Here is a 12,149-nt window from a genome sequence, read left to right on the forward strand (position 1 = left end):
TAATCAAGAAACACAGAAATAGAAGAACAACGTTGTTTGGGTCTTTTCCTATTTCTCTGGCATGAATAATTTATTCTTAGCATACACAACATAGACAATGTCAACACATGTCTTTGGGGAAATAATTATTCAAAAGCAGTGATGCCATTGCAGGGGATTTAAGTGTTTGATGTAAACTTATTTTCAGATCTCTGGATCTTGAGAATTGGTGAAAGTAATGAGTCATGTCATGTCACTATGTTTGCTTTAGCATCAATTTTAGGGTCATGCAGGAAGTGGCAAAATGAATAAACTTAGATTAAAAAAATCAAACCATAATCTCTTACAGCCTCTCGAATGAGTGGAAGCCAGGAAGGCCTTAGGTCAAACTGGCTAGAGAACTGAGTAGGGGTCAAAAGTGGACAGGCGAGACGGGGAGCCAGGACACAGCAACAGCAATGCTCCCAGAGGTGATGTAGAGACGAAAAGTCACTGAGGCAGGAGGATCCGGTGCATATTGTGTAGATTTATTTCAAGATTAGGTTTTTCACAAACACTGTTGCTTATGGTGTACATTGTTAAATTCCACCGAATAGTACATTCAATCAAAAATTCCCTTTTCGATGCTTGCTATGAACCTCAACAACCCTAGTCCACTCACCCTCACAGAATTGATGAAGTTCCCGTGTCCCTGCTCCGTGTCCCTGCTGGAATTAGCCTCCACCCCAGATGGTGGTGTTTCCCTAAACATGGGAATTAATATCCTCCCCACATTCTCTCATACTCTCCTCCCACAGGGAGTGGCAGTGACACCCGGAGTGCACATGGGGTGATTGTCTGTGACTATGGGTGAAATCCACCAGAAGATCTGGAGTCTGTCCTCAGAGCTCAGGGGCGGAGTGGACTTGTTACTGTGGCTCCTGGAATCTTCACGACTCATGGACGAAGCTCCTTGAAGGGGCAGGATGAGGTGACTCCTGAAAGTCAGGAAGCCTATGTCATGGGTTTTTTCAAATGACGCCTGTCAACACCCTCTGAAGGTAATCTCGAGGGGTGCTTTCCATTCCAACAAGATACCAAAGGGGACGTTTGATCCCACATGAGAACAATTCTGTGTCACTTTGCATTTCTGTGGCTCAAGGACTTGAGATGTCATCGGCCGTCCAGCTCTCTCTCACCAGCCCCCCTTCCCTGCCTGCTCTCCTGGCTGCTGTCTTCCGGTTTCCTTCCTGGTTCCAACTCCTCTCACCTCCCAACTGCTGGTCTCCCGATTTTTTGTCTTCCCTCCTCTTCTAACTCCACCCCTCCATGGGTGAGGCAACAGTGCCCCCGGTGAAGGCTGGCATCTTCCAGCCCAGCATCCGCAGTGCGGGCCTCCTCTGACGTGTTCCCACTCATGCGTCTGACTGCCTGCGCCTCTCCGGGGGAAGGTCAGACCCACCACGCCCACTGTCGTTCCTGCTGTCCCCTCAACCAGCGCCCTGTCTTCATGCCCTTTCTTGACTGAACCATTCCCCTTCCACCTGCTCTGCAGGGTCAAGTCTTGATTCTTCTCCCATTCATACCCCTGACCATCTCTTCAGTCCCCAGATACAGCAGTTCTAGTCCTCCACGTTCACGACCCGGCCCTCCTTGGTACGGTCTTATAGGAAGTCTTCATACTCTCTCGCAGGGGCTGAGACAGTGACCTGGACCTTTACCCTGGCTAGCCTGGTTTTCTCCCCTGACCAGCCAATCCTCATATTGTAGCTGGGATTATCTTCTAAAATGCAGAACTTGTGATGTGTCTGCTTAAAACTATTGGCTACTCTCATACTTCACTGGAGGAAGGGTGAACTGGCACCTATTCTGTGGAGGGGGATTTGGCTATAATTTTCACAATTAAAAACTCACACACCCTTTGATCTCGAACCCCATGGTGATATTGTCATATGTGTGGAATGACATACAGATAAGGACAGTCATTGGGGCCCTGTGTCCATCTTCAAAAGTCGGGAAACATCCTGACTGTCCATCAACAGGGACACTGGCTCAACGAAGAAGTCATCAAACAATGAGATGGCATGCAGTTGTTGCAAATAATGCAGCAGCTCGTTCTGTGCTGATGTGGGAAGGTCTCCAGGATGTGCTGTGCTGTGCAGGTAGACACTGTGGTTTTTCTGTCCAGACCCCTCCGAGCCCCTCAAACCCGGTCCTCCGTCTCTGTGTGCCCTTTCACCTGCTCTGATGAGCTGTCCCCCACTGGCCAGCACGTGCTTCCCCTGTCGAAGAGTATCCCTCAGTCTCCTGGAGCTGTTCCACCTGCCTGCTAAGAGCTGAGAGGGCATGAACACACTGTCTCCCTAGAATGGCCCTGAGTTGCTGACTGACAGGTGTGGAGCTATGAAAACCCAGCTTGTATAACTTATATCCTGGTTTCCTCTGCAGGATCGGAATCAGGCAGGACCAGCTTCATGGGCTACAACCTGTGTGGTCAGACAGGGCCCTGTGGTCAGAGGCCTCACACTTGGTCTAAAGTTCTGCCATTGCTACATCTCAAGAATTAATAAAGAAAAAATTCATTCTAGATGTGACTAGTAGTTATACATCTTATTATTGACCTGCACCCATTGAGAAACTCAAGTCATCAGAGGAATTTTTTTGTTTTCTCTTCTTTTGGTTTTTAATTTTTGCCTATATAAGTTGTGATGGTTAATTTTATGTGTTAACTTGACTGGGCCATTGGAAGCCCAGACATTTGGTTGAACATTATGCTGGGGGTGTCTGTGAAGGTATTTTTGCACGAGATTAACATTTGAATCTGTAGATTGAGTAAAGCAGATTGCCCTCCCTAATGTAGGTGGGCCTCATCCCATCAGTTGAAGGCCTGAATAGAACAATAAAGCTGACCCTCCTCTGAATAAGAGGGAACTCTTCTTGCCTGACTATCTTTGAACTGGAGCATCGACTTTTTTCTCCCTTTCGGACTTGACCTGAAACACCGACCCTTCCTGGATCTTGAGCTTACTGGCTTTCAGACTGGAAATACATCACGAGATCTCCTGGTTCTCAGGCCTTTGGACTCTGACTGGACCTCAACTATCAGCACCCCCACATCTCCAGCTTGACGGCTGCAGATCTTGAGACTTGTCAGCCTCCATAATTGCCTGAGCCAATTCCTTATAGTGAATCTTTCTGTATATATGTACATCCTAGTGGTTCTGTTTCTCTGGAGAACCCTGGATAATACATAAGATTTGCCAAGTATTCTTCAAAACAATCCAAAATCGAGTAGAAAAGGAAGGCCCCGAGCCCTTCATATGAGGTCGTGCAGCTTAGGAGATCTTGCAAAATCTGGCCTTATCACCAACTTGCAATGACCTCAAAAAGAAAGAAGATACTTTTAAGCTATTTTCTGTAATTGCACTTTGTGAAAGGTCGAGCTTGCTCAACATTGGGAGTCATATTTACATCTGTCATGCTAGCTGGGATATTTTATAATCACTGGAATTCTTCCGCTCTTTTTGAGTAAATAATGAATTCCATAATAACACGGCACACACATGCACACACCAAGTGAGCCGTAAGCACAAAGCCGGTTGACCAGAGCATCTTCCCATTTTGTCTCTGTGCTCAGATTCCTGCCTAATTACAAAAATATCGTGTAAATGTCAGTCACATGAATCTGTTTGTGAAAACCCACTGCCATGTGTGTGCATTCTCCCAGGGCACCACGCAGCGTGATTCAGTGCTGAGTGGTGTCCCTGCCGAAAGACAATATTGAGCAAAACCCTCCTAAAGTTAAGCAAATGTGGGCAAAACCTCGCCAAAACGCCACATTGACAAGCACGCGTCTTAATTTAAATGTGTGCTGACAGCCACAGGCCCAACTGCGACCGCAACAGTCGGATCCATCCTGGAGCCCTGGCTGTTCTGGAAGATCCTGGTTTTCTGTACATTGTGTGTAAGAGCATGGCAGTCGTTAGGGTTTGAGAAAAATAAAAGTACCGGACATCTATATCAAGTAAAATGACATAAATGTGTGTAATAAAATCCTCATGAACAGAAACAGAGCGAATACTTTGTTCTCGCAGCTCTACTGAATGTGGCAGCTCTGCAGTTTCGAGAACTACGAAGATCCTACAGGTGGATTCAGAGGCAGCTTTTGTTCGAGGTTTTGTGTAGAACAGCGATGGCTGTGGCCACCTTCCGGAGGATTCCGCATCAGCTGTCTTGGGGGGGGTGTGCAATGAGTGCAGGTGCTCCCGTGGCCCTTGGGATGGACGAACTCCAATTTTTCCTGAAGAGGAGGCTGCCTTCTTATTTATGCCCGGTGTCCTTCCTGGTGCAGTCATAGGAAATGCTCAAACTTTCTTCTCTGGCTCCATTTTCTTTCTCTGTCTCTGTGTTCTCTGTTTTATCCCAACTCCAAGAACCTTTTAGAGTCAGGGCTGCCCAGAGCCTCACCCTCCCCTGGTGCCTGAGGCCATCCTGACCAGGTAGGACAAAGGTGTCCAGCCTCAGCACCCCGTGTCCAGGTGTCCGCTCTTGGGGTCTGCCTTGCTGTGCCCCAGAATTCCACTTATGAACCCACCTGTCAGCTCAGCACCCCAGTTTTTCTCTGGAACTTCTATTCCTCAAGAAGCCTGAGGCCCTTCTTTAAACCTGCTGGCCTCACGGGCCTGGTACCCTGCAGGACAGGACGCGGATTCTCGCCTCCCCCAGCACATCACTGCTGCGGCCCAGGGACTTCACCTTCTCGCTCCTGCCCTAACTTCCCCCACTGTTCATTACACCTGCTGAATTCACACCCTGCACCAGTATCTGCCTACAGGAGGCTGCATTAACTTGGCCTGTGTGACAGTGGGGGTGGGGGCCAGCCTCCCCCAGGCCACTTTCTCCAGCCTCAGGCCATTTGGCTCTGGCTGCCTCTTCCGCTTCCCAGGGCCTATGGTGTTGAGGCCTCGCATGTGCCTGGGTCAAGCCCACTCCGGCATGACTTGACATTGCAGATGACCTGCTAGAGGTGGGGCCGCTGGGGGCAGTGAGAGGTCCAAGGTGATGGAGATCCATCCAGCACCGACACGCACCTAACCCTTCGTAAGGGCACCGACTGTCCTTCCTTCCCATAGATGGACCTCGTTGGAAGTGAGCCTGTGGTCTCCCCCGTCTCAGTTCCATTATTACTGGGCCTGTGGTCGGCCTCAGGAGACCTGCCGGCTCCCTCACCATCTGGCACCACAGTGGACCAAAGGTATCTCTTTGGATCGTAAGACTCTTCCTCTGAATACTCTCAAATCCGACCCACATCCTGTCCCAAAGCCCAGGAGAGCAAGGCCCCGGGACGCAGGCTTAGTCGTGACTTTGCTGGTGTTGGATTCACAGTTCTGGTTCTGATCCTGCCATTCAACACCCAAGGGATGTCCAATGTTTTCTGTTTATGCTCCCGGTTCTCTCCCTCAGCGACTCTGTAAGCTCACACAGCATCAACCTTTGTTTCTTTGCATGTTTCTATCTGGCCGTCAGTCGGTTATTCCAAAATCTTTCCTAAGTTCCTTTGTGCCAGATTCTGGGAAGGGAGTATTAAAAAGACAGATCCTTACCCTCAAGGATCTCACAGACATATCTGGGAGACAGACTTAACATTCATCCCCAGCCTTGATATTTCTGCGAGGGTCCCCTGCCACATTTTCTGTGGCACACTGGACATTCCACCACGAACTCCGTACACCCCGTGAGCCGGTAGCATTTGGGGACACAGAGCAGGGGCAGGGAGGGTGAAGCTTCTGGTGCAAGCAGACCTGAGGCAGGCCAGCTCTGCCACCATCAACGTAAGCAAGTTATTGAACCTTTTTGATCCTTATTTCTATAAAATGTGGCTGATGGCACCACCGCAGAGTTTTGTTGTGAGAATTAGAGATGGCACATCTAAGTGGCCGATAAGGGGACTAGCACAGAGCGGTCTCGCATGCTTGGGTCCCCGATATCCACCTTCCCTTTTCTATCAATGACCCACCAGCGGGCGGTCATCCCAGACTGGATCTGTGCCTCGTCCTCCATCCAGGGAACTTGGATTCACCCTCCCATGGCTTTCCTCTTCTCTGAGCACAGTCGTTAATTTTCTAGAAGAAGCTCGAGTGCACCCACCCGCCACAGAGACAGGGGCTTCCTGGTACTGACCCCCAAGTGTGACGTGGATTCTGTGCCTGTGGGAGCTCCGCGGAGAAGACGATGTGGACGGAGGGTTTTCTGAAGCAGAGGGAGCCCTCCATCGCTTTAGACTCTCCCTGATTCTGGATAGTCGCATCTTAGACTTTGTATCAGAATGTAATCGATGTCTCCACCAGGCTCAGGCAAGGGACTCCTATACAAAGGAGCCATTTGGACCCCATCATTCCTTTCGATTCTCAGCCTCACATCTAGGATGTACTCAGTGATTAGCGGGGTCTCAGACACATGATGTTTATTAACTTTATGCTGATTGACTTAGCAAATGAACAAAGATACTAAGGAGTTAATTTCTGCTGGATAACCAATTCTCCTCTGATAGCATATGTTGACGATAAATGGATTCTGGCGGGAGCAACTAGGTGAGCTTCCATCTCCCCCAGCTAATTGTCTCCCACACTCACCGCCAAGAGTGGGGCTGTGTGCAGGGACCTGGACACCCACTGATTCATTAGCTCAGCCAGTACTCACCTGGCACTTCCTCCCAGCGGGGGCCATGGCAGGGGCGAGGCAGCGAACCCTGCTCTCCTGGACCTTCTGTTCCATGCAGATCATGGTCTAGCACAAGGAGAGTGTATCATAAAGGAAGATGCAATGAGGGAGATGATTCCAGAGGCTGCTAAGATCAATGAGAAGCTGAGAGATGAGATGACAGTGGGAGGGCTGGGGATGGGTGGGGAGGGGGTCTCTGGTTGGCTGACCCTGGAGGGGACTGTGGAGCTGAGACCCGAATAACTATTAATAGAGAGAAGCAGCCGCCCGAGCAGCTGACGGGGAAGTGTCTCAGGAGGAGGGAATAGCAGGTTCAAGGTCCCAGAATATAGTGTTTGAAGCACAGAAAGGTGATGGGGCTGGGTGGGGGGAGAGAAAGCCCAGAGGAGATGGCACGTAGTCAGGGGCCGACCATGGAGACTTTGGGAGGGAGTTTATTCTCAGGATGATGGACTCCACCGGGGGCAGTCAGCAGGGCACTCCCACAGTGTCATTCATGCAGGGTCCCTCTGGTCACTCGGGGAACGGCTGCAGGGCGAGAGGGTGGGAAGACAGTGCCCTTGCAGCAGGAGGAAGCTAACATTTATGATATGTGCCATCAGCCGGCTTTTCCAGAGCACCTGTAAGAAGGTGTCTGCATCTCCCTGTGTTGCTGTCACCTCAAGGAGGGGAGCTGCATTCCAGTGACTCTCCCACTGCAGCACGCAGAGGGAGAAGGTGGCCACAGCCAGGGTCATAGCGGTGGGACAGACAGACAGAACGACGGCTGAGCCTCAAAGTGGACTTGCCTCACAGCCTTGCAGATGGGTTGGATCAGGATTTCCAGGAGAGATCAGACTTGAATGACCCAGGGGCCTTGGCTTCAGAAGCTGGATCCTCAGTGACACTTGCTCATCTGTGAAAGGCCGGAGGGGGGACAGTTTTCTGTACGTGGGTGTGGGGAAGGCAAGGGTTTCAGGGCTTCTTTTGTTTTGTTTGTTTGTTTTTTGTTTTGTTTTTTTTTTGGTGAAGAAGAGTAGCCCTGAGCTAACATCCGTGCTAATCCTGCTCCTTTTGCTGAGGAAGACCGGCTCTGAGCTAACATCTATTGCCAATCCTCCTCCATTTGTTTTTCCTCCAAAGCCCCCGTAGATAGTTATATGTCATAGTTGCACATCCAGGGCTTCTTTTGTGGACACGGGGTTTCCATCCGATGGTGCATGTGAACGGAAGGTGGATAGATGAGTCTAGAGCTGACAGGGGGTGGCTGGCTAGGGTGAGGTTTAAGCCTGGACAGGATGAGGTCACGCAGGCAGAATGAGCCCGGAGGCGGGGAGGCTAGGAGCTGACATCAGGTGGGGGAGTGCCACACGCAGCAGAGGGAAGGAGTCCAGCGTCCTGGAGGGGCCACCTGACCATGAGCAGTGGCTTCCCCCTCGTCCCCTGGGCAGCCTGCTGCCGGCTCACAGTCTCCGCGACTCCAATTGTCATTGAGTAAATCAGAGAGCCAGCAATCCCTGATGAGGGGCTTTGTCTTTTTATAGCATCTCAGAGGGTTTAAAAAGAAGCAAATGCAGAGCACATGGAGGTCTGGTGCTCCTACATTTCCCAACCCGGAATGGCCCATCTGGAGGACGGAGCGCTGCGCCGGGAGACCCGCGACCCTGCTCTGCTCCCTCAGTGCCTCGGACCAGGGTTTCTATAGGTCACGCCTGCCTGCTCTGCTCTCGGGCCTAAGGTGTAAAGCCCTGTCACCTGCTTCCTAAGCACCTCTGAGATGTGCTGGGGACGCTTGAGAGGTTGATAGTGTCTTGAGACCTTCAGAGCAGGGCTTCCAACCACAGCACACAGACCCCCTGGGCCTGACTCCGAAGCAGGTTCTGACTCCACAGGTTGTATTATTATGCCCATTTTATTGGAGAGAAACCCACACCCCAGAGAAGGATTGTCAGCATCACACAGCCGGGCTGGGGCTGGAACCTGGGCCTTCTGCTCTCCCACCACATTATATCTCCTCTGGGAATGGGGTCCCCCAACATCTGCCTGCCTCACGCTGGCCAGCGGGGGCCTGGCTGTCTGCCCTCCAGGGGCCAGCTCTAGCATTGTTGAGTGAGTGCTCAGTTCACACCAAGGATGGAAATAACCCGTGACCTCATCCTGCCAGGCCTTCAACCTCATGAGCTTTTTTTCAGGAATTTTCTGCTGCTGCTACCAGCCCTGGGCACACTCACACAGGAATCCGCACGCTGCTGTTTCTCCTCTGTTGTTGGTTATGGCCGAGCGAGTTCCCGTAACCCTCCTGCCCAGAGGAGGGGCGAGAAGGCCCTGCTGACTCACAGCCAAGGAGGGACTAAGAGGAAACAGATGAGGCAGCTGTGACACCACGCACCCCAGCAGCTCCTCCGCTCGCTGCTGCTCCCGGCTCCGGCTCGGCTGTCACAGAGACCTGGCTGGTGTGTCAGCCTGTCAGCCTGTTGCTCTCTGCTGCTCCTCCCCTGGCCCCCGGAGGCACAGAACAGTGAAGGCCAGATGGTCCCCATGCCCGGCCCTCCCCTCTAGACCTCCCAGTTCCCACCAGGACGGGGACCCTTCCCGGGGGCTGGCCTGGAGCTCCCCAATGGCGCCAGCGCCGGACTGACCCCTCTCTTCCTTCCATTCCCCCACACTCCACCTTTTCAGAGTTTTCTCATGGAGAGGAACACAGAGGTCATTTTGTTTACTCATCCATGAATCCCTGTGTTCGTTCTCCCACTTGGTGATGTTTACTGAGTATCTACTGCTCCTGACACTCGACAGCCGTGAGTGCCCCGTCCCTGGTTTTCCGTGTTCATGTCTCGTCCTGCCCACCTGCCGTGTGCATCCGCTGCGTGCCTCTGAGTGGTGGTCATCAGTTGATGTCCGAGTGCTTCTTGTGACTGGAAGCTGCCCTGCAGGCAGCTGCCAGGAGTGAGCAGGAACCTTAACCCTGTTTCCTCTGTAAGTTCTAAATTTGCCCCAGAAGCCACAGACTCCTGTTCCTAACTGTTCTTCAAGCGTTTGAAGTCAGTGGCCACGGCTAAGCCCTTTCATGTCTGCTCCGGTCCCCTCTCCATCCTGCCCGACCTTCCTCCTCCGGCACCAGGGCCACATCTGTCCGGTCCTGGAACCAGCACGGAGCCAGGGGCACTTCGGCGGGTGTACAGCCACATCCCACATACCTGGGGTGGGATCTGCACCCCTCACCTCTCCTTCTGCATGGGATACTCTAAAAGAGTTGAATTTTGAGCCCAAGGAAAGAGTTTTCATTTTATCTTGTTGTAAAGAGCTGCCTGGACCCCCTGTTTGTCCTCCCCATCGCAAGACCTCGTGGCCCCCGATCTTCAGATTCAGAGGAGTCTCCAAGCTGACCCTGCCCCCAGTCAGGGTGTTAATCAGCCCCGTCAGAAGCGCAGAAGCCCCACTCCTCAGCAATCTTGAGGCTGGCCAACTCTGGCCTGGGTCCCGACTCCAGCTCACTCCCTACCTGGACTCGGAGCTGTTCCAGGCTCTGTCTCAAGCTCCCTTTCTCTCTACTTCTCCTCTCCTCTTCTCGTTGCCACTCTCGATGAGAATCTGCTCCATTCCCACGACCTGAGGACCATCCATATTCAGACGGTTCCCAAGTCAGACACTCACGGTTCAGATGGTGAAAATTCTAGCTCTGCCCATATAGCAGCTTCTGGTCACAAGAAACCCTTGAGCATCAGCCAAGGGACCACTTGTCAGAGGTCTGGCAGGGGATCCCCCACCCTCCCTCCTTGGTGTGGCTCCTGCCTGCCCTCTGCCTGGCCCCTCACTCATTCCCTTGGCCCTCAGCCCTGGTCGGTTTGGGTTTTTCACCTCCTCCATCTGGGCTCTGCCCGTGCTCTCCTTCCACCCAGGATGCACTGCGATCCTGGCTCCTGACTCACTTGCAGGGCGGATGAGGGCTTGTCCACTGCACCAGGTGGGGGCCGGGCTCTGGGCTCCTCCTGTGGTGCCAGGTGCCCTCCACTTCTCTGTGAGCCCCTGAGGTGGAACCAACTCTGCCTGCATTGTGCATGTCCTCAGGTCCTAGCCAGCCCCCTCTCTTAGTGAGCTCAGTCCACAGTTCTGAACCGAATCCAGCTACTTTCTAGGCAAGGTCACTTCCTTGGGGCCTCTCCTCTTGATACTTTTCTGTGCTCCCAGCTCTGAGGACCTGCCTGGGCTCCTCGTCTAGGTACTCAGCCCCCACCTGCTCCTCATGGCTCCTTCCATGCCATCTGCTTCTCCAGGCCTCTCGCTGTGGTCCCCGACACTGAGCCTGCCTTGCTTCACTTCCCCTGCTTCTCCTGCTTCGTACAGCTCAATTTCCCACCAAGTTTGGGTGTTTGATTTCCAGGGTCTAGAAACTTTGGCCTGGCCCAGGACGGTGTCTGCAGAGAGCAAGGCTTCTTATTCTGTCAAGATTCCAAACTGATGATTAGATTAGACCCATTTCTTAGCCTGTCAAGTTCTTGGCTCCAGTGCTGGATGTATTAACTGTCCCTCCCAGCTTCACCGCAGTCGGAGTCAGCTTGCCGTCCCTCTGGGTGTGGGTCGGTCACTGATGAAAAGGCTCACAGGCTAGGGCCGCATAGAGAGCTGTTCTCAGCTCACTTTCCTTGCTGTGTCCTCGACATCAGACATCAGCCTGCTCGCCTCCTCAGAGCTCGTCTCTGATCACACAGGTCAGAGGCGTTATCTGTTACAGGAATGTCCGCTGGACGGGGACCCAGGGGACTGCACTGAGCACTTCAAAAATAATGACTGCAATAACGGAAGTTTCTGGAACCTGGCGACATATCCCCATTAGTTTTGCAGGGCCGCTATAATGAACCGCAAAGTGAAGGATGGATTAATAAAACAGAAATGCACTGTCTCACAGTCTGGAGGCCAGAAGTCTGAGACCCAGGTGTGGGCAGGGCCGTGCTCCCTCCAAAGGTTCTGGGGGAGGATCTTCCTGCCTCTTCCAGCTCCTGGTGTTGCAGCAAATCCTTCTGTTCCTTGGCCCGTGGCTGCATCACTCCCATCTCTGCCTCTGCTGTCGCATGGTGTCCTCATCTTAAAGGACACCAGTCATTGGATTGAAGACCACCCTCCTCTAGGATGACCTTGTCTTAGCTTGACCACATCTACAAAGACCCTGTTTTCCAAATAAGGTCACGCTCACAGGTTCAGGTGGACATGACTTTGAAGGGATGTGGTTCAACCTCCAGCATCTCGGCCTCACGTGGCTCTGCTCTGTCCTTCTCCCCATCCTCCTTTAGACATACACTTTCCCCATCCCCACAAACTGATAATTTACTGAAGTCTCTATGGACTTCCCAAGAATTCCCCAGACTGTCCTGCTGTGCCCTTGACTTTGCTCTGTGGTTTATCATCACACGTCCCCTTTGTCTTGAGGAAGCTGGCCAGGACCCTCCCTCCCACGCCTCCTCCCTCAGTCCCTCTGTATGGCGGGCCCGTGGAGT

General features: G+C 52.4%; 1 pseudogene; it reads right to left on the reverse strand.

Annotated features, from left to right (window-relative positions):
- Nucleotides 1-6,741, reverse strand: part of LOC147912225 (large ribosomal subunit protein uL23-like) — a 30,663-nt pseudogene extending 23,922 nt beyond the window's left edge.
- Between the last annotated feature and the right edge of the window lie 5,408 nt (nt 6,742-12,149).

The sequence above is a fragment of the Ceratotherium simum genome, chromosome 38 (genome assembly GCF_057802395.1).
Source record: "Ceratotherium simum simum isolate JZ-2026a chromosome 38, ASM5780239v1, whole genome shotgun sequence".
Classification (NCBI taxonomy): domain Eukaryota; kingdom Metazoa; phylum Chordata; class Mammalia; order Perissodactyla; family Rhinocerotidae; genus Ceratotherium; species Ceratotherium simum.